This window comes from Marmota flaviventris, chromosome 4 (genome assembly GCF_047511675.1).
Source record: "Marmota flaviventris isolate mMarFla1 chromosome 4, mMarFla1.hap1, whole genome shotgun sequence".
Classification (NCBI taxonomy): domain Eukaryota; kingdom Metazoa; phylum Chordata; class Mammalia; order Rodentia; family Sciuridae; genus Marmota; species Marmota flaviventris.
The window spans coordinates 12,989,529-13,014,355 of record NC_092501.1 but is presented as its reverse complement, the minus strand read 5'-3'; the positions used below and the strand labels follow the sequence as shown (position 1 = coordinate 13,014,355).

General features: G+C 49.4%; 1 long non-coding RNA gene across 1 annotated transcript in view; it reads right to left on the bottom strand.

The window, feature by feature from the left end:
- Positions 1-24,827, bottom strand: part of LOC139705404 (uncharacterized) — a 45,694-nt gene that overhangs the window by 1,129 nt on the left and 19,738 nt on the right. The window contains exon 2 of the long non-coding RNA XR_011707281.1: positions 70-208. This is a non-coding gene — a long non-coding RNA (uncharacterized lncRNA). The remainder of the gene's footprint in view (positions 1-69; positions 209-24,827) is intronic.

Here is a 24,827-nt window from a genome sequence, read left to right as displayed (position 1 = left end):
TTGAATGAAAATTTAAAAAGCAAACAGACAGACAAATAACGCCCCCAAAACATCAAAACCAGTTCTTACCATTATTGTCAAAAGTAGAAAAGCATCTTCACCCATCTTCAGAGATTGTCCACATCTAGGAACTATTTGGGTGGTGACCCTGGCCAGCTGGGGGTAATCATCCAATTGGCTCATCCAATCAGTTTCCCAAAGGGTTTACCTAATGAACACAGGAAGAGATTGCGGCTGAAGGTGAAAAAGATGGTTATATTAAAAATAACAAAAAATGAACAAACAATAACAAAAACAACACAACAACAACAACAAAACAGTATCTCTTCTCTGTTCTTTCCTACTTTTGGGTTATTTTTTAAGCCCTGAAGGTAAATGCCAACACTACTTCCTCAAAGTGTCAAAGTAATTTTGGTGGGTGGATTTAGAAAGAGAGAAGTTTCATCTAATTCCCGGGATCTCAAGGGGCTCTCCACAGTAGAAGAGAAAGGCTGAAATGGACCCTGGGGTTCAGGGTGCACAGGACCTCAATGATAAGGCGTTTGTTGCAACCATTACAGACACGGATGCCAGTGGAGTGACTAGCTGCATCCTCCTCTGACCCAAGGCCTGGGGCAATTTAGCTCTGGGACCTCCTGGAGGGTCCTTTTGTGACCCCCTGGAGGGTCCTTTTGTGACCCTGCTTCTCATCCTCAGTTTTTTCAAATTCTGATGTAACCTGTCAGGGAGGGCGTGGGAAACATCAGAAGAAAGAGCGATCCTCATTTTTATAATTCCTTTACCTGATGGTAAAAGTAGTGTATGCTCATTGCAGAGAATTTTAAAACCATAAAATCTAAGAGGAGAAAATAAGAAGAAACAGTGTTTCTCCACCTAGTGATGATCACCATTGATTTTTCTCATATCTCCCGCCCCCTTTTTGATTTTTAAATTAGATATTTTAATCATTCACCCATCTTTACTTATTGATCATCTACTTTTGCCCTGTTCTCAGTTTGAGTGATACAAATAGTATATTTATATCAAAGTATCTGCTTATTATATTATTATATTATGTCCATATCTGCTTATTATATTATTATATTGTGTCCATTTCTTAATGGACAGTCCTGTTCTCATGGGGATACAACCTCAAAGATTTTGAGGTGATTATTGAAATTCAGTGGACAGAAAGACACCAAGAAAATCTCCAAACCCTCGGAAGTTCAACAGCATATCACTGAATACTTCATAGGTCAGAGAATCTCAAAGAAAATAAGAAATACTTGGCACTCTGAGGTGCAACTAAAAATGCTAACCTTAGAGCACAGGAAATCAACCAATAGTCAAAGTTCTCACTTCAGGAAACGAGAAAAAAGGCACAAAATTACAGTCAAGACAAGTAGAAAAGAGAAATCAAAATAGGAGCAGAATCAATGAAATCAAAAGTGGGAAAATAATAGAAAAAAAAAAAAAAACAATGGAACAGAAAGAGCTGATAAATCTCTAGGAAGATGGACAAAAGTTAAAAATGAGTATCAGCAATTACCAGTATCAGCTATTACACAAAGGATATAACCACAGATCCCGCTGTCATTAAAAATATAATAAGCAGATACTTTGAGTAACTTTATGCTCATAAATTCAACACACCTTAAAACAAATGGGCCAATTCCCCAAACACTGCAAATTGCCCAAATCCAACCAGGATGAAACAGACTACCTGAATAGCCCTATAACCATTACAGAGGCAGAGTTCGTAATTTAATAAGCTTCCAAGGTAGCTTTACTGGAGGACTCTTGCAGACGTTTAAATAATTAATACTCATTTTACACCCCTTTTTCCAGAAAATAGAAGAGGAAGGGACGTTTCCCAACTCATTTTTGAAACTAGTGTCACCCTGATTCCAAAATAGTTAAGGATGGTACAAGAGAACCACTGCCCACCATCTCTCATGAACTTAGGTGCAAAAGTCCTCAACAAAATAGGAGCAATTTGAATCCAGCAAAGTGTACTGAGAAAATGAAATGGCAGGCCGAAGAAGTCAGTGCAAGTTATCATTTTCCATATTTGTCTCTGTTTATTTCTTAAAGAGAAATGGAATGTCGTGGATACAGTCAATGTCTACTTCCGCGGTGGATGTTAGCATGAAGTGGTTAGAGTGTATCTTTCTGTTCCAAGTTTTTAATAGTATTGCTACTCAGATATATGTTAGGTGTAATTTGTACATCATTATGTGTGTCTTTTAAAGGAACATAAGTGGCATTATATATCTATATCTATATCTATATCTATATCTATATCTATGTCTATATCTATATCTTAACAACTTCTCTTTTATTCTTTTAATGTGGGTGTAGACCTACACCATAGTTTTAACAATCAGGAGCATATGGAATATGTGCTTGTAGAAGACTGAACACCTGCTTTTGAAAATTCAACATTGATTGCCTGTCAACCTTACATCCAACTGGAATATAACTTATTATGCTTTCAGCACACATGGGCATATGGCACATAGTAGGAGCTCAGTAAATATCAAAGACATGAATAATGGATTGATTTCTTAATTCCCCACACCTACTCAGGAGTTGGGTAGTGACCTTCCCATTGAGGTGGAACCCCGGGAGATGGGGTGGAAGTGGCAGGGCAGGGAGTCAGAGCCATACCACTGGCCTCCCAAGCTCTCACCTCTCTGCACTGCAGCCAGTATTAGTCAGGTGTCCAGTGAGCCAGCAGATGGTCACCTCATTGCAGGCAGGGCCGTAAAAGTCTCCCCAGCCCTGCTGCCTCCATGGGAGCCCAGGTAGAGGCCTGGCTCCCGTCCTCAGAAGGGTGGATGGTGGAAGTGCAAGGAGCAGGAGGAGAGGCTGAGGAAGAGGGAGTACAGGCTGCTGGAGGTGGAGGATGGGCTGGGGCTCCTGGGCCTGGGCAGAGGTGTGGGGACAGGAGAGGTGGGGCTCTGGGGGGAGGCCGGCAGGTCCTGGGAAGCGGGTGCTCATGCAGATGCTCTGGGTGCAGGTTGCTGTGTGGGGCCGACGCTAGGCACAGAATGACGCCTCAGATCCTCGGTGAGCGTTAGCTCAGCATCACACCCGTCGTTGGTGTGAAGTGCACCTGGTTCACATCCACACTGGCACATCACCTGGCACAGGAGGTTTGACTTAGTTTCCCCCCATTTTATTTGCATATTCACAGAATAAAGAGACTTGCTGGAGGGGCCAGTGTTCTTGATGTCCAAGTTTTCTGGATGCCTTGGCGTTGGGGACTCTCTCTTCCTTCTCTGAAACAAAAGCCAATGCTACGGACTGCACAGTTGGTCCTTCCCCCCTAGATGTGCGCACTGAGGAAATGCACAGAGAGAGGGCAGTGGTCTGCAGGCCAGGGAGAGCCCTCCCCGAAGCCCAGCTGGCCAGCAACTCCCTGATCTTGATCTTCACGTCCAGGCTCTAGAACTGTGAAGAAATGAATCCTGTGTTTCTGTCACCCAGTCTGTGGTAGACGAGCAGACGAGTGCAGCCAGGTTCTTACCCGTGGCCTGCGAGACCACACTCTTCTCTCCAGTCACCTCCTTCAAGTCATTGCTCAAAGATGGATAGCTACTTAAATTTGTAACTCACCTTTCCCACGGCCCCAGCACTTCCAATCCCTTTGCATATCCTACTTTTTAATTTTTTCCATGCACTTATCACTGTGCAAGAATATCACCCAGAAGAACAGGGATATGCATCTGTTTTGCTTCGTGATAAGTCCCCAGCACCCAGCACTATGACGGTATTCCTTTTCCGTCAGTATTTCCGTGGCTGAGTCAATGAGCCTCTTCATCCCTGGAGAATTAGCCGGCCAGCTGGGAGACCATGCCATGCCAGCACTGCCCAGCAGAGGGCAGCCGACGCACACCAGACTGGAGCTCAAGGTTTTCCCAAAGAAGTGTAAGAAAACCACCTGGGAGACGGAATCCTGTTGGACTTTTTTTTCTAACCCAGACTCCTCTGTGTGCCCAAGAGGCTGAATGTAAGAGGTGAGCTGGTGATCCAGTAAAGCCATTAGCTAGCACAGGAGGCTGTTTACCCAAAATTCTGGGGTAAAAATTGTAAACTGCTGTTGAAAAAAACCAGCTCATTCTTCTCATGGTGGAGAAGGACTGTGGTCATGGATCTGTGTCACTCCTCCAAATGATGGGAAAAGGATACTTACCCACTACTACCAAGGAAGAGAAGTCAGCCCCTAACCCACCACTGGGGTGTGAAGCTTCTAGTCTTACCCCCAGCACACCAGAGACGCTTGTCATGGGAACTTCAAGTCTCTCTCTGGGTGCCTGCAGAGGTGGCCTCTTGCCAGGTGCTTCTGTTACCCATTCAATCAGGAACTGAGTAGCAGTTGACCATAGGCCCTTCAAAAGCCAAGTTCAAGGTGAGACTACCTTAGATCCAAGTCAGCATTCGAGTGTCAAGTTAGGGTGAGGTTCCAAGGCAAGTACTGCTCAAGAATCTGAGTCTAGGGGCTGGGGATCTAGCTCAGTTGGTAGAGTGCTTGCCTCACACTCACAAGGCCCTGGGTTGGATCCTCAGCAACACACACACACACACACACACACACACAATCTGAGTCTACAAGACAATCCAGCCAGTTGCTAGTAGGAAGGGAACTGGCTCCAGTTCATACAGAGAACCCCAAAGCCTAGGCACAAAGAAGCATCCTGAGCCTTCGCATCCCCGACTAGCGCTGTGAGGTAAACCGCAGGTGTTTATTTTGCCTTCCATATTTGCATCAGTCTTTGCTGGCACTAGATTCTTCTGCAGGATTTGTGAAAACAACAATTTGTCTCTTACTTTAGGAGTTTTGTCAACCAGTAGACTGTCCAGCTGGAAAAATCACTGGCCTCTCATATGGTGAATTTGCTTCTGTGGCTCTTAGCTGGTGTCCTGGTCAAGCCCATCAACCTGCAAGCCGGTTCATTCATTGGGAAGAAGGAAATAATGCTAGTCACCTAAGGATGCCTTGGATTCTAGGCCAGGGATTCCAGCACAAATGGGAGCTGCAAATGCAGGCCACCTATGTAATCTTAAATTTTCTAGTGGCCACATCAAAAAGAAGCAAAAAGAGCAGGTGAATCAATGTACCTGGCACCACCCACCGGCTTTAGTTTTTACAATTGTTTTATTTAATTCAATATCTTCAAAATATCAGCAGGTCAATAGGCAGTTGTTAGTGAGATCCTTTATGTTTTGATTTCACATCAAGCCTTCGCGATCTGGTGTGTATTTTGCATCAACAGCACATCTGATTCGCATCAGCCACGTTTCAAATGCTCCATAGGCACGCATGGCTAGTGGCTACTGTATTGGACAGTCCTGTCCCAGGTCCTTCTCTGACCTCTGCAGGTACCTTTGGAAACCTTCCCTGCCCAAATTCCTCTCTCCCAGTGTCACCGACGGGACTTGAGTCTTCCCTGCGAAAGTTCATCTGGTCCTCTGTCTCCCTGCAGCAGAAGTTTTTGTAACAAGCAGGACAGATTGTGATACAGGGAGGTGGGAAGGCCCAGGAGGGTGAGGTGATGGGGACAATTGGAAGAGTCAGTCCTTCCCAAGGAGGGGGCTGGCCCCTGGGGTCCTGGAGCCAGGGCTCTGGGCACCATGAGTGCTGGGAGCCATTAGCCAAGTAGGTATGACAATTTCCTTGCCAGCGTACCCCATGTTGCTTAGTGGAAGGACTCGTGGAAATAGGACATTTTGCAGTGACATTGCATGTAGGTGACCTTGCTCAAGGACCAGGGCGGATCCGGGTTTAGGGTGTTCCCGGTTTAGGATAATCCGGGTTTAGGGCGTTCCCGGTTTAGGACATTCCAGGTTTAAGGTTATTCCTGCTGGGAATAGGGCGTATCCTGCTGCCTGAGTTCCCCTTGAGTTCTCACGGGATTCAGACAGTATTTTTTGGGAGACAGAAGCCCAGTGGGGGTGGATTTGGGCAGAGAACGTGGATTTCCCCAGAACGTGATTGTAGACGGCCGGTGTGAGTTCGGGAATAAAGAGTTGCTGTTTGAATCTACAAGCTGTGTGGTGGCTCGTGATTGTGTGCCCAGCCAGACTGCGGCACATGAGTCCTGGGCACTAAACCAGCTTAGAAGCTCCCCGCAGTCCACCCTACTCAACTCTGTGGCCTGAACAGAAACACCCTCATTACAAGAGCTCCCCACCTCTGTGGCCATTCTGACATTTGGTAATTATTGTGTGGAAGGCCTGCGATTGTGCATGGGCTGCGCTCAGAGAAACGTAAAAAGGCCCAAGCCAGGCTTCAGCCTCCAGGGGTTGGGGTGGGTGATGGGAGGCGGTGTTGCCCGGGTTCTCCTGATGGCAGTGATTCCTGGGCCTCCAAGAGGGTCAAGGTCAGCTCCAGTCCTCTGGAGCTACAGAGGACTGACGAGGACAAGAAGGGCCCCTGTAAGCCTAGACTGGGACCAAGTGGGAAGCGCAGATGGGCCTGCTGACACACAGGGCTTTCCAGCACACCTGGGGATGACAGACACCCATCACTCTCCCTTCACCCCCAGCTTCCAGATGGTACCTCCTTTTTTCTGGAAGGCAGTGGCTGGGGCCCAAAGTCTGCATTCAGACTGCCTGGGTTCAAATCCTGACTCTTCCACTCATTGTGTGAATCCAGCAATTACCTCTCTTAGCCTTGGTCCTCATCTGGGACTCCTTGCTGGGGTTTCTGAGCACTAAATGGGGCAATAATGTGAGGCTTAGCATCATGCCAGGCTACTATTATTATATTTTACTGGGGAGTGAGCTGGTTCCCCAGCCCTTCAGCTTGTCCAGGATAGAGGCATCCTATTATTTTTTTCAATTAACACATTTTATGAGTTAAAAGCACAACATTAATATAAATCTATCCTGATAGAGAACAATCTGAAATGCATCATTAAGTTAAAAAAGGGAGTGCAGGCTCGTATGTAATATGGACCAACATGGTGCCATAGTGTGGCTTGTATTTGGAAAGGCAGAAAAGGCACTGGTAAGGGGTGACTGGTGTGGGGAATCTAGGGACAGGGTGCCAGAGAGGTTGACTTCCCATTATCCAGTTCCTCATATTCCCGTTTTACTATGGATGTGTATTTCTGCCTTTTGAGGTTGTGTTACTCCTTTAGTTAAAAGTAAACATTAACCCCCTCACACCTATCACAAATGGTTGCTGTGGAAAATGTCTGAATTCTGAAGGCAGCTCATGAAAACATAGTGCATTCCCCTGTGGAGTGTTTGAGGATCCAGGTCCCTAATGGGAGAGAAGGCTTGTTTGATTCTAAGTTCATTTTCTATGTTTCACCCTTTGGCAATCTGTCAGGATATAAATCAGGCAAAAAGAAAATATCAAAGGATCCATTCATACGTGTACATGTAACATACATGGGGCCACTCACACATGTGTGTCCAACGTGCATGGGATCACCCACACATGTACATGTAACAGGCATGCACTCAACAAAGGAAGCATGTCACATGCTCACACGCATGTGCAATGTCAGCTACACACACACCCCTCAAACAAACCACTCCACACCTACATATCAGCAGCAGGTCTACCTCCACTTTACCCACCCACGTCCCAGTTCCCCAAAGCACTTTGCACCTACAACTACACACACTCCAATAACCAAGCCTGTCTTCACACGCCCATCAACCAAAGCGCTTCACACACCCCCAGTAATCAAAGCACTCCATCCATGCACCAATACAGGGACACACACACACCAATAAACAAAGCACGTCATCACTATACACACCCCAAAGAGCTTTACTCCCCCAACCAAGTGCTTCATACCTAGCCCCCAGCAACCAAGATATTTCCTGCCGCCCCCCCCAGCCCAGCTCCCCACGTAGCCCCCAGCCCCCAGCGTGTGGGTTTGCTTTCTGCAGAAGCAGATACTTGAACACTAAAACACTAGGCTGCGACTTTCTTTTCAGATTAATGAGCAGAAAAAGATTGGAAGAAGGGGGGCTGAGAGTGGCGGGAGAGAGCAATTACACCCAAATCTTTTCTCTGTTGATTAGGGATTCCTTCTCCAGCCTGCTTTGGCTCTGGCTAAATCTTTTTCTAATGAGATGTGGCTTATCCAGATCAGAGCGCTGAGAAAAAAGTTGCAATTAACTTTAGGAAGAAAAGGAGTGAGTGAGAAAGAGAATGAAGTGCGGGGGTGGGGTGGGGGCAGGGCCTGTGCGTGGGGGCAGGGACAATGGGGCAGACAGGGAGCCCAGCCAGGAAGGGCTTCCGGCAGGTGGCGGGACACAGGCCAGTCTCACCAGGACCTCCAGCCTCTCTGAGGCCATGGCTCCTGCCCCTTGGATTCCAGAGCTTAGCGAACTCCCACGAGGCCTCCGAGTGTCTGGGTCAGGCCTCAGGGCCACTTTGGGCACAAGTAAGGCTGGAAGATGGTAGGTCTTCTTGAGTGGGGTCTGCCCACGCCAGAACACCACCCCTCGGTTGCTTCTCTCCCTTTTGCTTGCCCACCCTCAAGAAGACACAGACCCCTTGACCACCCGACAGGACCCTAGGGCCCCATGTCAGGACAGCACCAACTGTTGTCTTAGGAGCTGCCCACTGGTGGCCAGGGGCCATGGTCCAGGAGGGGCCTGAGGATCCAGAGCCACTGCTGGGATGGCCCAGGCCTGCCTCACTCCTCCCACCTGAGGGGGGTCCTCAGTTTTATTTTCATATGAGTCACTTGAAAGGGCAGGGGGCACTGCCACTGAAGAGGTGCAAACGCCCGTGGCCCCCGAGAACCAGCACAGTCCACCCGAGTGCGCCTTTCCACAGCGGAGCCCGAGCGTGGCCAAGCCACAGCTGCGGACCAGCTTCCCCCGGTGCCCAGCGTCTTCATCTGTAAGAAAAATCAAGGAGGAGGACAGCGGGCTCCACAGCCTCTGGCGATCCTGACACCCCTCGATCAGGCACAGTCGTGGCTTCTGCATGTCCCCACTTGAGTCACCGAGCTTGTGTCCCCTGACTTCCTTTCTCTGCTTTGCATATCCACAGGAGACTTTTACCTTCCTGCAAGTTCTTGTCCATGAGGAGACTGGGTTTGGCCCCCCTACCCAGCAATGCCTGACGGACGGCTCCAACCTGGCACTCGTGTGGGCTCTGGGGTCTCAGGTCATAAGTGGACGTGGGTATGCCAGTGGAGCTGGGGACCCTGAGCTCAGACCAGCTGGAATTAGGTGAGGAGGGGTGGGTGGAAGGGCAGGAATGGGGTACAGCCTTCGTCCTTTTCAGTCACACATGCACACACACAGCCATGTATGCTAAAGGGTCCAGGTGGGACCCTCTACTCTCCTAGTCACAGCCTAGGTTTTTCCAATCCTCTGTCTTCCCAGTGTGACTGGGAAGGGCTTTTTATCGATGGCACTGCTGGTGACTCCGTTGGAGCCAGTGAAGCTGAGCCTCTGAATTTTGCCCCACCGGACGAGCTTGTCTGATGCCCAGAGAAGGGCCCCTGTGTGTGTGTGGCCACCCGCAGACACACAGCTCCCCCCTTGGCCTCAGACTGGGGACACACAAGCTGAGGCCATTTTTCCTATGCCTGAGTTCCAAGAGTCCCAGAGTCCCCACCTTCAAGCCTTGAAGCCTGGTACCTGGGTCCCAGGCAGCCCTCCTCTCTGCCCCCCGCCCTCCACGGCACGAGCTATGGGAGTCAATCGTGGCTTTCCCCCACCTCTGCCTGGCCATCGTCAATCCAATAAGCATATGTGTTAGAAATACTAGCCGGAGTGCTAAGTTAGAAATCCCCCTTAAACATATAGCAAGGTCAGATGAAGGGAAAAAAAAATAGAAAACAAAACACAAAACCCCGAAACAGAAATTGGACACAGAAGGGCAGATGTGGACTGAACAGGAAGTGCCGGCCCTGAGCTAAATGAAACAGCTGTCACCATTGTTCTGGACCCGGGACAGCCTCTGCAGGCTCCATGCGGCCCGGCTCAGAAAGCAGATGTTAATAATTACAGCACATGAAACGAAGGGCACAGGATTAGGCAAGTGACGAAAAAGAAATGGTACCAGTAGATTTATAACTCACTCAGGCAAATCTGCCTGGGTTGGGGTGGGGGGTGGGCCAGGGGCCTCACGGCAGAGGCCCCCTCAATCCCCTCCCTAGCTCTGCCTTTCGGCTCCCGGGATGGTCTCAGAATTGGGGGGTTGTTCAGGTTGTTTTATGGCGCAGGTCTCTCCTAGCTGCTGTCCCAGGGACCCCCATGTCTACAGGGCCACAGCCAACTGCCTGTAACCTACAGGAAACAGATACAATCCACAATATTCCGCCTAAGTGCCAAAAAGGGGATCTCAGGGCAAGCTAGTAGTTGGATGGCTTACTGGTGAGCAGCGACTTTGAATAACACGGGACTCTTGCTCTGACTGCAGGGTTCATGCTTTAAATCCAGGAGCTGACTTCTTTGCAGTTCAAGTTGATTCAGGTTTTCAAGTGGGCCAGCGGCTCGTGCCTTGGGGAAGGCCAGGTAGCGCTGGGAGAAGGCTGGGACCGTTGCAGAAAGGAAACGAGTCAAGTTTGGGGGCTAATTCCGTAAGTCGAAAAAGCAGAGTCTCCACATGTTTTCTGAACACTCCTCTGTGCTTTTCCACGTGAATGGTAAAAAGCAAAACACGACAACACAGTGACACCCACCAAAAAATCCTCCCCTCCCGCCCCCCGCCGGCAGGGACGTCTCTCAGAAAGGTTAGAAAGAAGGTAAGGCATGTGTTTACCATCTTTCTGCCTGATATGGAAACCATATGCTTAAATACACTAGCAAACATACTTAATATAACACTCTCTTTTATTAAATGTGGTTTTATAAACGCTCTCCCCAGCCAGGGCACCTCTGCGGAGCTGGAGGCTGGAGCTTGGCAGAATAATCTTCCCGCTGTTCCATCTATTGATACACATTTTTTTGAAAATGAGTCTCGGACCCTTGGAAAATAGACTGGTTCTGATTATTATTGCAGGAGGGAAGGGGCGCGCGAGGGCATCTTTTTTCCTCTGATAAATTAAAAGAACTGTAACGGGTGCGTTCTGCAACCTGCAAAAGGGCAGCGCCATCTGTGATTCATTTAGCAGCCCCTTACAGAAGATTTATTTGATTAATTCGGTCAGAAGAGAGAGAATATGGATTTTTCCTCTTCTCGGAAAGGCACATACACACACACGCTCCCACCCATGGGTAGATATCTTAGGAATGAAAAATGACTAATCATGTTATTGGAACCGGGGGCCGTGGGGCCGTGGTGGTGAGAGAGCGGGCACCCGCCCTGCCGATGGGAGGGCTGGCTTCAGAGTAGATTTAATGTCCTCAGGCCCAACGCCACTGAGCGAGCCCAGAGAATAATGCCAGAAGGCTGGGTGGCTTGGATTAGGCGTGATTACTGGGTGCCAGGCACTGCCCTGAGCTCTTTGTATAATTATCTCACTGCTTGGTTCCAATGTCCTCACTGGGAGGTCAGTGGGGGTGATATTATCATCATCAGTGTCCAGACAGCGCGACAGCTCCCTTCCCAGCATACCCCTGCTCAAAAGTCTTTCCCTTTTTTTTTTTTTTTTTGGTACCAGGGATTGAACCCAGGGGTGCTCAACCACTGAGCCACATCCCTAGCCTTTTAAAAAATATTTTATTTAGAGAGAGAGAATTTTTTAACATTTATATTTTAGTTTTCGGCGGACATAACATCTTTGTTTGTATGTGGTGCTGAGGATCGAACCCGGGCCGCACGCATGCCAGGCAAGCGCGCTACCGCTTTAGCCACATCCCCAGCCCTAAATATTTTATTTAGAGACAGGGTCTTGTAGAGCTGCGTAGGGCCTTACTAAGTTGTGAAGGATGGCTTTGAACTTGTGATCTTTCTGCTTCAGCCTCCCACACTGCTGAGATTACAGGTGTGCACCACCGTGCTCAGCTTTTTTCACGTTTTTTTTTAGATGGTATTTGGCTTTCTCTGTCTTCCTCACCTAAACCAGGCTCACGGTGTGTATTATTACCTTCTCTGCTTTCTGATCTGTGGGCGTCAGTTCAGTGGTGACCACAGAATGCCTCTCTTTTAGGCTTATTTCTGGTCTCCAGGACAGCTAGCCTCCCCAACCTTGGTGGCCTGTAACTCGCATGGCCCATCCCCTCAAACACTGTCGTTACTTCCTGGTGGATGGGTCCTCAAAGAAAGCAGCAAAACCAAGAGGAATTTTAAAATCATACAAGATAAATACACCTGGCAAGTTAATGTGCCCCTTCTCTCTATCCTTTGCCCAGAGCAGGCATTACTAATTGATCTCAGCTATCCTTCAACATCTTCTCAACACAGCCCCCCCACCCCGGTGGCCTCCACCAATAGGTCAGCACTAGCACCTGAGCTGAAAGTTGGTAGCAGTTCCTTTTGGTTGAAACAGGAGGGAGAAACAGGGGAGAAGTCAGCTACAAAACCAGGTAGGAAGTGGTTCCAAGCCTCCCTTCTCTTTCCCACCCCCACCCCCACCATTTTTTTTTTTTATATCTACTCCAGTGAGGCAGGACCAAACCAGGCACAGTGGGTCATGAACCTCTGGGTCCCTGCTCCCTTTCCCAGTAGATCGGCACCTAAGCTACTCGCAGACCTGGTAAAATCTTCCCCAGGGCAGAAGGCAGAAGACTGAAGGTCTCTTTGTTATTTTAAAGTAATTAACCCCAAACCAAGATGGGGTGGGGTGGCTTGAGCCCATGACATGTTACAGCCCAGGGTCCAAGAGTCTAGAAAGCAATGCAGTTTTTCACTGAGGGAAACTCTGGGGTCAGCAGACACTCCCCACTCCTCACTGGCCTGACCACAGGAAATGCCAGGATCAAAGGCAACTGAGACTCAATAGGCTTAAGGTATTGAGGGCTTGTCTAGCTGCGGCTGCTTTTTCTGTGAGGCAGCCTCTCTCCATGCAAAGAACAACAGGGTTCTGAGAAAGGAAGAGGGAGTCTCTCGTCCAGATTCCCCTCTGCAGCCCCTGTCCTGCTGACCCCGTCTGGGGCCTGACGGTAACTGCTCCTCAGCCTGGGGCGGCTCCGGGGGACTTGAGGCTCACTCCCTGAATGTCTGATTGGCAGGAATAAAGCCTGTCCACAGGGAAAGGGACACTGTGAGCCAGGGCTCTGGTCCCACGAGCCAGAGGGTGAGTCTGAAACAGCACATTGCAGCGAAGGCATAGGTGGTCAGCTCACTGTCCAGGTTGCCTGCGGGTGGAGGGGACGGACCTGCTTGAAGCTTAGATGTGAGTGTGTGTGGGGGGGACCGTCCTTGCAGTGCCTGGGAGTGCACGTTGCTCCTGCTGTTTCTGCCATCTCTGAGGAGGCTTGGAAACACTTTGTTTAAGCCTGATTTCTACAATCTTGTTTATACTCTGAATTTCTGCTTTTTATGAAGGAAAGTTTACTAACCAGATCCCACACTAGCTCCACACAACCTCTCTAAAAGAGCACAAATATTGAGTTAGTGAGGTCCTAAAGAATGAAGGACTTTACAGGGATCAAATAATACCCCTTAAAGGGTTTTGTAGACCAAACATCATTTGTTGACTAAAGATGTTTGTCTCGATAGCAGGAGTGGTTTTTCTAGAATGTTCCTGACTGAGGGGATGATTGGATAGCTCAAAGAAGGAGCCAGATTGCAGGAGCGGTTGATGAAGAGAGGCCCTTGTGCCATTTTGGATTCCACTTGGGGATAAGGAGTGGACTTAAGGGTGGATGAGTCGTCCCTGCCAACTGGGAGTCACAATCGAACTCCGGAGCTAAGCCGATATTCACTAGCTATGTGACCTTGGGCAAACTAGAGAACCTTTCTGTACTTCAGTGTCCTTATTGGTAAAGTAGGGGTAACCATAGCACCTATCTCATAAGGTTGTTGTGAGGATTAAATGAGATGAAGTACTTAGAACAGGGACTGACACATAGTATCAAGAACATATCATCTCCCCAGTGCTCACCGAGGACAAGTGGACACAGAAGGTGGTATATTCATACTATGAGACTTTATTCACCCAGTAAAGTATCCATACATCCTCTAAGGTGACGGATCTAGAAAGCATTACGTTACATGAAACAAGCCGGACACGAAGGGCCACACACTATCCAGTTCCGTTCAGATGAAAGATCTAGAACAGGCAACTTCACAGAGATACGAAGCAGATCAGCAGTCACTTAGGGCTGGTGGGGGAGGTGACAGCAAACAGCAGGGGGCTTCCCTCTGAGGTGACAGAAGTGTTCTAAAATTGACAGTGGTGGGGGGTGCCCGTATCCAGTTCACCACTGAAGAGCATCTATTGACACCCTAACTGGATGGACGGTGCACTCTGTGACAATCTGAATAAAGCCATTTTAAGATGAAACCAAGATCTTCCTTTTGACAGTAATAGGGTGGTGGAAACTGATAACTGGAGAGTGCTTGTCCCACCTAGAGACCCTCAGAAGGAAAAACTCATGAGACAGGCCTGGGGGGCCAAGCCCGGCCTCCGTGTCCCCATGTTCTAGAAGGGAAAGAAGTTCCTCCCTCCAAGGGCCGCTGGAAGGAAAGATGAGATAATTCACGAGAGCACTCGGCACACCCTAGGCACTAGGGAGGCAGAAGGGGACGTTATCATCATCCTGTTAGACTCCAGAGTTCACGTGGCTGGCGTCTGGGGGACAATCCTGTTGGAGAGTGGGGGAGTCACATAAGGAAGTGGTAACACCCGCAAATCCAGCCTACAAATCAGCCTAGGTCCTGGGTGACAATAACAAGAAATTTGCAGTTTTCTAAGGTGCTTTCATTCTCACTTTTCATGAGGTTGCAAACACATCTACATCAAATAATAACTTGATTATTTTTTAAAACTTGGGGCGTCTTAGATGGGAGGCTGGTGTAGACTTGGGAGGAATCCATGTCTCCCTGCTCCCTGCCTTCCACCACCCTGTTTAGGATGAAGTGCTTATGACAAACAGCATTACAAAGGGCACCAGAGAACCAAGGGCTGACTGGACCCGACTCTGCCGCTCACTGACTGCGGGACTCAGGAAAAGAACTTCCCTGGAATCTGGTGTTTTCGGCTATAAAATGGGAAGACATGGGTGCCACCTCTGGGTGTCCTTCAAGCAAAACTCTTCAGCTTCTATGGCAGTGGACTGAATCTCACCACTGGCCAAGGGAGCCAGACCTGTCTGCTGTAGGCTGTCCCAAGGGTCTGTCCCAAGGGTCTGAGGTTCTAGAATCTCAGCTGGAAGCACACACTGGCTATTGCAGCCACCAGATTCTCCTCCCAAATCCTGTCCTCCAGAATCTGTGATTGTGACCTGGTGTAGAAATAGGACTTTTGAAGATGTGATCTAGTTACCATGTGATCCTTAGGATGGCCCCTAATCCGATGATCAGGCCCTTCTAAGGGAAGGGAGTTTGGAAGCAAAGACACATAGAGACACAGAGGGACATGCCATGTGACAAGGGAGGCAGAGAGGGGAACGAAGGTGCTACCAGCCTAGGAACACCAAGGATGGCCAATGCCTCCCAGTAGCGAGGGGAGGGATGGAGGACAGATTCTCCAGAAGGAACCAGCTTTGATCCTGAACTTCCAGCTAAGGATGTACCAGTCCTGGGCTGCAGGGTGGGTTGAGATTGTTCTGTAGATTCTTGAGCATTTTTTGCAATTTCTGAGTCTAATGGAGACGGTGGAGCTACTCCCAGCCCGTCACTCGGGCTTCTGGGCACGTCACATTCCTTTGCAGTGATCTGAAATGATATCAGCTGCACACAGCGTTGCTCATTCTCCTGCGGGGGCCAGAGCTGCTCAGATGGCAGCACTGTAGCCAGAATTAACTTCTTGCAACAGCAAAGCAGTTAGTACACGATGAACGCTCAGCAGATAGACACTGTCAAACTGCAAAACCCACTGTAGGGAGAAACAAAGGGATCTCGGGGAAAGGAAAGCCCTTGCACTTGATTTATAAAATGCCTTTGATGGCACCTGTGCCAAGCTCTGTGCTTGGTGCTGGGAACAGTGATACACAGGGCAGGGAAGGTCCCTGCTCCCTTAGAGCTGATGCACTCACTACAGGAGAAAGACAGTCCATAGGGACAAAAACATGATCTTCTTAGGCACTTAGTAAAAGGTACCAATATAAATGTCCCACAATAGGGTGCTGGTTTGGTGTATTTTAATATACCCACACCTTGGACCATTGTGTAGCCACCATAACCACAGTTATTGAAGAGCATCTATTGACACAGAAATGTGCTCATGGTTTATTCATTCATTCACAAGTATTAGTTGAGCACCTATTTTGTTATGGCCCTGTCCTGGGCTCTGGAGACAGAGCAAGGCGTAGCTGAGACCCTGGACAGATTCCCTGCTGTTCTGAAATTTATATCCTATCAGGGGTAACAACTACCAGCCTTATGGAAAAAAGATCCAAATGGGAAAAGATCAGTTGGAGGCAACAAACAGGGTGCCATGGCAGACTCCCAGGGAGACAGGAGGGAGCTGCTGGAGCAGGTGATCAGGGAAGGCTGCCTGGAGGAAGTGGCCCCAAAGCTAAGACCGACCAACAGGTGACCAGCAAGCAGTTGAGGAATTCCTGCAAATGATCATCTCCCAAGGGACAAGCGAGGAATCAGGGTCTGGATTTATGCTTAGACATGGCAGGTCAGAGAGTGGTGGGTCCTGCAGGACCAACTGGCTTTTTTTTTTTTTAATATTTATTATTTAGTTGTAGTTGGACTCAATACCTTTATTTTATATATTTACTTTTATGTGGTGCTGATGATCGAACCCAGGGCCTCTCACGTGCTAGGCAAGTGCTCTACCGCTGAGCCACAACCCCAGCTCCCCAACTGTCTTGTCTTTAGGGCTATAGATGGGTACCCTGAGGTGCTGCAGTCTGTCTTGCATCTCTCAGGAGGTCGGTGGCAAAGCCAGGACCTGGGCTCCCTGGATGATGCCCTTCCCAGGCTGTGTACCTGCTTCCCAGGAGATGTCCCCACTGAGTGCTTCTGGGGACATACAGAGGGTATGTGTCTCCATCAGGGAGGTCCCAAGCACTACTGGAAGTCCTACAGTGTGGAGGCCAGCAGGGAGACCCACACCCACACAGGGAAGGGGAGGCAGCAAAGCCAGGGAGCCAGGGTTCAGGGGGCTGCGCAGGGCGGGCCCGAGGGGTCTCCTGGGTGGAGAGGCAGGCGGCTGGGAGGTGGAAGCCATTGATTCCCAGGCGCCTTCTCAACCCTGTGTCTTTGGCCCCCAGGCCTTGGCACAGGATGGGGAGGTCCTGGCTGGAGTCCCAGGCCTCTTCATGCGCCCAGGTCGGGTGTCCTGGACCTCCAGAGAGGCCCCGCCCTCAGCACAGCCACAGGATGTGGCACAGCCTGGTCCCTGCACTTCTGTTCCTCGTTGCTCCGCCATCCTGCTGGCTTTGATCTCCACCCCACTCGGCTTGGCTGGGCTCGGAGGTCTCCTGCTGCGACGCCTCAGGACGGGTCTCCAGCTCCCAACTCTCCCGGCTCTATCATAGCCCAGATCTGGCCTCCTGCTTGCTGTGCTGTCCCCACGGGACCCCTCTGGGGCCCAGGGGGGCGGGGACAAAAGAAAAAGGTAGCTTTGGGCGAGATGGGGGAGGGTTCTGCAGCCAGGGGCAGCCCGGTGACCCACTGGGATGGCCAGCGGGTCAGCAGGGGTCAGGAGTTTCAGCTCTGGGTGGGAAGAGCTGGTCACAGCCCAGTTTATGCCATTTCTTCCCCGGAAACCATGATCAAGCTCATAGAGCCATGTTGTGCCTGCAGGCACCTGGCTCCTGGCGACTGCGCAGGGCCGGGCTGTGTTTCCTGCCTCCGTGGGCTTTGGGAGGGATCAGGGCCAGCCCTCAGGACAGAACGGCCGTGGTTCTCGGAGCCCTCTGCATGGCGGGACTCTACCTCCCCTTTCCCTCGTCCTCTCTTCCCCCACTGGCCCCTGGCCCAGGTGGGCTCTGCCAGCCTCAGAGGCTGAGCACCTGCTTCCTTCATCCCTGCCCAATCCCCCACCCTCTTTAAGCCCCAGCTTCCCCTGTTTGCAACGGACCCATGGAGCTTGCAGACCCGCTCAGAGTCTTCTGTGGATCTCAGGGACTGCAGAGGAAATAGCCACCTCCCCAGTCTTGATTGAAGACCCTCAATAATCTGACCTTTGTCTTAACATCTCAGCCTTCTGGGGGCCTGGGAAGTCCAAGCCAGCGCTTGAAATGGGGTTCTACTGCACCTGAGCTGTGAAGTTTTGGCAAATGCACATGACGTCTCTGTACCTTGGTTTTCTGATTTATAAAATGGAGAAGATGATACCTGCCTTGTCGACTTCACGGGGATGCTTGAGGATCCACTGAGTGGAGCTGAGGGTGCTGTTTGGAATCTGGAAAGCGAATCACTGTTTCTGGATCATACAGTGGCTTCCTTTCTTGAGACCTTGGGCCACGATGTTCCCTCCCCGGGAGTGCCTTGTGACCCTCAGATGCCACCGTCCAGGTGGGGATATCATTCAGAGCCCCGAGGAATCAGCGTCTCTGGTGAAGTTGCCTATGTCCTCCACCAGAAGTGTTCCCTTCCTGTATTGAGACCCCCCCCCATTTCCAAACACACCTCCTGTGTCTGCCCAGCTCCCTCCTTTGATGGGGGGCTCCTGGGGGTCAGGGCCACACTGGCCAGCGCTTCCCTTCCCATAGCACCTGGCCCTCCTCACGGCTGGTGATGGGGGGGCTGCTAAAAGGATGGGCAAGGATCTGGGAGGAGCCAAAGGCAGGGGTGGGGTGGCAGACTGCCCCCCAGGTCTGTATGACCCTCCATATCTGTCAGACAGGTAGCCAGTTCCAGTGTGTGACCCAAATGTTTACACACAGCGGACCCAGAGTGCCTATGAGAGAGGGACCCAGGGGCAGAAACTTGATTGGCCGCCAGGGAGGGGGCTTGTCTGGATGCTGTGATACGGTGACCAAGTACACACACACACACACACACACACATACACACATACAGGAGCGCACGTCTCCCTTGGGGACACAGGAACATGTGTGTGGGGTGCGTCCCACACCAGCCCAGGGAGTGGGGGTGAGTCATTATCCTGCTGGGGAGTCAGTCTCCTAAAGTGCCTTCCTGGGGTGGGGTGGGGTGGGGGGACGGGCTGGGGAGGTGACTCTGGGTGACCTGAATTGCGTTCCACACACAGGAGCCCTGATACATTATCAGGGACTGAAGTACAAAGAACAAAGGGCCCTGGGGACACCGGTGACCCCTGCGTTCCCTCTGGGTTCTGGGTGGGGCGTAGCACTCCGGGTCATTCTCAGGGTGTCTGCTCTGCAGGAGCCCCGGGCCCACCCCCACGGGTATTCCTCCACACATTCCTCAGGTGATGCCCAACCTGAGTGTCTGAATGCCTGATATCTATCACTGTATGGAGTTTTGTTTTATCATGAGGCCATAGAAACCTTTTTTTTTTATATCTCTTTGAAACAGATGTCAGCAAAAGCTCCCAGCACAGATCAAGGGCAGGTTAAGGGCTTTGAGATGGGTCTGAATGTCCCTTTAACATCGTTCAATCTAATACCCAAATATACCTCGAGTCATTACCCTGTTTTTATAAGAAGCTCTGAACCATATGTTCGGGAACTAATTAAGCATACAAATCAAACCCCGGGATCAGGTGGCGCTCTGTTTAAATATCTTAACCTTTTATGATTATCTTAATTTAGAGAAAATTCAAAACACATTAGAAGTCTTAGAAAATGAACTAAGTAGGAATTTACCGGCCGGTGCTTTCCTTGATGTCAGGATCCTTTCTTTACGAGCCCAGCCCGGGTTCCTGGGGAAGTCCTGGGTGCTCGCTCCAGCTCCCTGGGATCGGGAGGCTTTGAGAAGGGGCCACACCTGACCTCACCTCCCCAGGGTGGCGGAGGCTTCTCTCAGCGGCAGCCCCCCACCTCCTGCGGCCACCCACCTGTCGTCTACTGGAGCCAGCAGGAGGAAGAACAGTGGGATCTGCACTTGGGGGGTTTATCTTCTTTTTAAATAAAATAAAACATGAAATTAGTAGGTGGGAAATATTCCTGCAGCCTGAGATGTTTGGGGAGCTGTGGAAGGGAGCCCGGGCTGTGATGGGAACTGCCCAGGCCTGCTCCCTTGATTGCATGTTGGCTGCAGGTGGCTAAGGGAGAAGACCCGAGCACAGGAGCTGCCCTCTTTCTTGATTCTGTTTCTTCTAGCAGTGGAAAGTGGGGCCTGAGGTTCCATCTTCTGCCCTCCTCAGGCCGAGGAGACACTCAATCCGAAGGGCACATCTGAAATATATATACTTACCAAATCCAACTGTCTCATGACAAATTCTTACAGTCTCTTAGCTGCTTAGTCCACACATTTTTTTTTTTACTGAGCACCTACTATATGCCAGCTCTATTCTAGGAATAGTCTGTACGAGGACATTAAACTCCCCTCTGACACAGGTGCCCAGTTAGTGTAGCAGGACTGGACTGGGTCTCTTTTCATTCTTAGGACAATTTAACTTTTACAGTAGGGCTTCCAGACAAACTACAGGATGCCCGATCAAATGTAAATTTCAGATAAAAAATACATACTCCTTTACTTGAAGTATATCCCAAATATCACATGGGACATAATCATACTAAATAACGATTCATTATTTATCTAAAGTTCAAATTTAAATGGATGTCCTGTTTTTATTTGTCAGATCTTACAATCTAACTTTAGAAAAAGATTAGAGTCCATGGGGATGGTGTCTCAATCTTGGATGCTAAATACTAACTTTGCTTGGGTGACCTCCTTTAGATCTCACCAGAGCCACTCCCCAAAGTAGGTTCTATTGCCATCCCCATTTTGCCCATGGGTGATCTCAAGCTCAGAGAGGTTAAGTGATCTTCCCAAGGTTGCCCAGCTGGACTTTTTAGCCCAGCTCTGCTGGACTTCAAAGCCTGGGCTCGTTTCATGGCACCCCCCCCTGTGCAAAACTGATGGTTATCTTTCCAGAGTTCTCAGGTTCCCAGCTTGCCCTGGCTTCTCTCAACTTCTCCTCTTTTTCCACAAATGTTCAAGGAGAGATTCACTCTGTCAGATCGATGTCACTGCCATAATGAAAACCTCCCAAGCCCACGCAGGACGAGATCTGTCGGACCCTAATGAGAATGGTTCCGATTATGCAAAAAGCAACCTCATGGTTATTCTAACGTTACAAGTAAATATAAAACATTTAGAAATACTTGGCTTGGGAGTGTGTTTTTTTTTTTTTCAAGTACAGATGTCTGACTCGCTGCCAGTTTGTTATTAAAAATGCTATGGTGGTTTGGGTACAAAGATTGCAGTAAAAATAAAAGCTGATGTCCTCTCAGCATTCGCTTTGACTTTGCGGGGAAGTCGGAGACGGGGAGGCAGGAGCAGATGGTGAATAACAGTGGCCCTAAAAGTGGGGACCCCCATGTTCAGGGCTCAGTCACTGCCCTGCCGAAAGCCCAGCCAGGGTCTCCCATTGCCCCTCCAGTCCCAGAGGGGCTCCTGCTGGCCCACATTCCTGGGCTTCCCGGTTCCCCACTCACCTGCACCTGCCCTTGCCCGGCTCTGCGTGGGGAGCCTCTCCCAGCTCCCCTCTGCCTGGCTCCTCTTGCCTTCATCCTCAGCCTCTCTGACCAACTCCTCTGGCATGGTCCTCCTGCTCCTGCCTCCTGTCCCTCTGTCCCCTCACTCTGCCGGCTTCCTTTCTTCCCCTCACGTTCCTCTGGAATGATCTTGGTCACTTTTGGTCTTTCTCACCAGTCAGTAAACCCTGGGGAGGACTTTTCCTTCTCTTTTTTTTGGTTCATCCAACACCTAAAGCCATGCTAGCCACATAGTAGTTGTTCAATAAACATTTGCTGAACAAATGAGTCTATCAAAGCACCTGAAATCTTGCCCTGCTTCGCGCCCTCTGGGGCCACAGGCAGAAAGGAAAGTGGCAGCTTCTACAGATTTTAATCAACTCCTGGAAAACGCTGGAACTTGAGAGAGTCCCAAACCTCTGTGAGTGATGGCTTTGAATCCTGCGGGAATTTCCAGGACAACATTGCGAACTGCGGCACGGAAAACCCTTGGTTGCCACTGCGTTTGCCTCTGTGTAGGAGGAGAAGTGCAAAACAGAAGATCCAGGAGTTCCGATGCACCGACATGATATTGTCACCCTGAACAGTGACTTTGATGTCACTGAGTAGTCTGGGAGGTGTGGGCACAGAGGTGCTTCTTAGCCCTGCATTCGGGGTTCTTCCCACTGGCACCTCTCCCTCCCCTCCCAGATTCCTGCTCACCCTGTCTTTGTGCAGCCCTCCCGCCCTGGTCCTGAAGGGCTCGCCATGTGCCCCATCCTTCACGCTTCCCGTGCCAGCCTCCGTGTCTGGCCGTGTATCTTCCCCTGACCTTGCATGTCCGGACCTAGCCACCCTCACAGCTGGACTCGCACTCCATGTCCCCCCAGATCCCATCACAGCCACCCCAACCTGGCCGCCCCCTCTTCTCGGAACTCTCTGGGCATTTTTGCCTTTTCCTTCTCACCGTCTTCCTGATATCAAGCCTGACTTCAAGCTGCTTCCGGGCAGGAACTGTGCCTCACTTTTGTGTCTTCTGCTGCCCCTGGAACCGTTGATTTTTGTGGATGAATGATGAGGATGTTGCTTAGGACATGCCACCTTGGTCAATATGGGCAATAACCATTGCCCACGTAGTGTGCGAATGCTGCGGCTGGACAGAGTCCTCCCTCCCCAAGATGACAAGTGACGTGGCTCATGGAGTGGGCAATCCAAGCCAGTGTCCCCACCACCCACGTGTCCAGATAAAAGGCCCCATAAACAAAAACTCCAGAAAACAGCATGAACCTTCACTGTTCCACTCAGATGTTTTCCTGTTGAGTGGCCAGAAGCCTGAAACAGCTGAATTCCTGGGCGCTCTACAAACCTCTCCCATCCCCAACTTTCTCAAATGTTTTATTCCAAAACTTGGTCCAAGCAAAAAAAAAGTCCCTCCAGAAACTCAAGTGCTAACACTGAACACATGAGTTGGAGAGCCAGAGATCCAAGTGGAAACAAACGCCCAGTCCTTGCTAGGTGAGTATCGTGGAACATGTGAGCAGGCAGATGGGTTTATCTCAAGTGGGTTCTTGCAGAGGATGCCTCTCACCAGGGATCCCAAGCCGCTTGCAAAAGACAGTAACTGCTTTTGGAGAATCACATGCTCAGGAAGCAAGGATCCCTTCTTTCAGCCTGATCTAGGAGATGTGGAGGGTTCTGCAAGCAATGTGGCTTAAAATGAAGCCCAGTGCAAGCTTTTGATCTATTCAGGATAGTATGTGTTCATGCATCACTGAGCCGGCGGGCTAAATTTAAACACTCCCCTCATGGACAGAATCTGGATACATTACTTTGTTTTGGGACACACGGATCATTTGAGTTTGTACATATAGGACACAGAGGTGGGCGCAACAGGAACAGTTTTTGTCAGGCTAACACCGTGTGTCTTAGCTGCGATAGGATCATCATCCTATTTCAAAAGCGACTGCTGTTGGAGAGAGCGAGCGAGCTGGTAGAAAGTTTTCCCCGAGCTCACAAAGGATTGCAACAGGAGGAAACACTCCATCACAGTGAAGTGACACTAATATATTCTATTAGATTTGCTTATCATGTTAAAGAGTGTATTAAAAGGAAATGTTTGGAAAAGGGATGCCCTAACGTGGGATGATGGATGGAGAATTCCTAATTTGGAAAAAATGTGCTAAGAGGACATGATGGATGTGAGTGACCTACTTTATTTTATAAGAAAGTCTGACTTGCCTGGGGCCCATTGGTACACATATTTGGAAAAAGTTGTTTTTTTTCCACATTAAGTTTTTATTAACATTTTCAAAAGAGCGAAAACACCATAGAAGGATATAAGTTCTGACTTGTCAACGCAGATGTGTTTGTAATCATTTGCTGTTTGGGAAAAACGTGTCCCCTTGCTCGAAGTACTTCTGAATGAGGAGTTCATGCCAGGGGAACACCTGATGGGGGGAACAACGTGACGTCCTTTCCGGTGATAAAAAGTGACAGGGAAATGGTGTTTTTATTGAAAGCCCAAATGGATCCTCTGCCACATGTAAGTAGTGACCTCTTACAGTGGTGAACACCTCCTGGAGGCCCTGCCCTTCTGCTGCAAGGGGCAAAGGATCAAGGCTGAGTTAACCATTCTTGTTCCACCCTAGATGATGGAGCACAGGGCTGAGAATCCCCGACATGGAAGGAAACTCCTCTGTCTGGGAGTCAGGAACTCTGGGGTTTGTCTAGGCAGCAGAAGGGACTGCCAGGGTCCTCCAGGGGACTGGTGGCAGACAATACTCTGTCACCACTGTAACGATGTTGTCAGAACCTAAGAAATACCTGTGGTGTCACGTTTACTGCAGCAAGTGGGATGGAAGGGGAGAAGAGTGCCAATTTGTCACAAAAGTCTTGGATTGCTACATATCTGGTTCTAGAAATTCTTTAGGAGATACAGTCACAAATAGTCACCAAGATTTAGCCAATAAATTGTTTACTGTACAACTATTTATAATAATAATAAATAATAATAAGAGATAGACTCAACCTAAATGTCTGAGGCTGGGAGACTGCTTAAATACATTCAAATATTTAATGCAGCCATTAAAATGATAATGTAGAAGAAGAATGTGGAAAAACCTTTAAATCATCGATCGTATTAAGTAGGAAAAGTGGGTTATAAATATTATGCATGTTATAATGCTCTTTGAAAAACTTATATAGGTTTACTGTATCAGTTAGATATAAAATGTTGTATATATTAT